Source organism: Lethenteron reissneri, chromosome 27, assembly GCF_015708825.2.
Source record: "Lethenteron reissneri isolate LAM-NWPU_2019-01 chromosome 27, ASM1570882v1, whole genome shotgun sequence".
Lineage (NCBI taxonomy): Eukaryota > Metazoa > Chordata > Hyperoartia > Petromyzontiformes > Petromyzontidae > Lethenteron > Lethenteron reissneri.
In genome coordinates, this window is record NC_083805.1 from 17,515,277 (window position 1) to 17,516,951 (window position 1,675).

The window sequence follows — 1,675 nt, forward strand, 5'->3', positions numbered from 1 at the left end:
CCCATCCCTTCCACCTGTATATTTGGAGTTGGCATGTTCTCCCTGTGGTCGTGTGGATTTTTCTCCGGGTCCTCCAGGTTTCTCTCCATATTTAAAATCAACATGCATTTAGAGGATGTGGCTGCAATAAATGTCTCCATGATAATCCACTTCGTTATCCTATCATTTGTAACCAGGTCACTTCTGAAAAATATTAATTTAGTTATCTGAACCAGAGGTCGCAACCGGGTACCCGATACCCGTACCCTACCCGATACCCGGCTACCCGTACCCAGCCGGGTACGGTACGGGTAGCCGTTTGCGACCCTGGGCGGCCGGGTACGGGTACAGATAGGCCGTGAGTCACTGGTGAGTAACCGTTTGTCACTCATTTCGGGTAGGGTACGGGTAGGGAACGGGTACCCGTACCTCTGATCTGAACCTTTTCTGGTAAAATTAAAAAAATATTGTTTAATTTAGTTTATTGGGTGGGTGAGTGGGTAGGTGGGTTATTGAGTGATTTGGTGGGTAGGTTAGAGATTGAGTGGGTGAATGGGTGGGTGTGTGAGTGGGGGTGTGATTAGTTGAGTAGGTGAGTGGGTGAGTAAATTGTTGAGTGAGTGGATTAGAGATTGAGTGGGTGGCAGGGTGAGTGGGTTTGTGAGTGGGTTGGTGGGTGGTTTGAATGGGTGAGTGGGTGGAGTGCCGTGGTGGCGAGCTGTTAACTACCTCGCCTTTTATACAGGAGGTCGTGAGGTCGATCCCGACCCTGACACCTGTATATTTGCATGTTCTCCCCATGGTCGCGTGGAATTTTCTCCAGGTGCTCCGGGTTCTCCCTCCACATTTAAAAACATGCAATTATAGAATTTGGCTGCTATAACTTTATACGTCAAAAGCCACCTAATTGAGTTGAATATTTGTGGTCAAATGGTTTTTGAAAAATATCTATATAGCCGAGTGCCTTACCTGGTAAAATAAAAAAGCGTAATTTTCATTTAGTGTGCAGAGGAGTGGCTGGGTGGGTGAGTGGATGAGTGAGTGCGATGTTTGATGGGTTTTTATTTTACTTTTATTAATTTACATTTTTTACCCACGTGACTTTACCGAAAAAACCTAAGAATAGTTTGATGGGTAGTAGGTCAGTGGCTGGGTGAGTGAGTGTGGGCTATAGATTGAGTGGGTGGCTTGGTGAGTGGGTGAGTGTGTGCTTGGCTCGGTGGTTGAATGAATGGATGGTTTAGTTTGTGGGTGGGTGTTTGATTGTGTGTTATCGTGGGTGGGAGAGTCAGAGAGTGGAGTGCCATGTTGGCAAATTGATAACTATCTTGCCTGGTATTTTTAAGTTCGTAGGTTCGATCCAAACCATGCTTCTCAAAACAATCTATATAGCTCAGTGGGCCTTACCTGGGGAAATTTTTTATTTTTTTTAGTTAAGGGTGTTGGTGAGTGGGCGGGTGGGTGAGTGCATCAGTGTGGGTTTGAGATTTAGTGGGTGGCTTGGTGAGTGGGTAAGTTCGAGTAACTCAGTGGTTGAGTTTGTGGGTGATTACGTTAGTAGGTGATTAAATTAGTGGGTGGGTCAGTAATTACGGTGGTAGTGGGTGAGTGGCTGAGTGGCTGAGTGGCTGAGGGAGTAGGCGGGTGGTTGGCTGGGTGGGTGGGTGAGTAGGTGGGTTATAAATTGAGTAGGTGG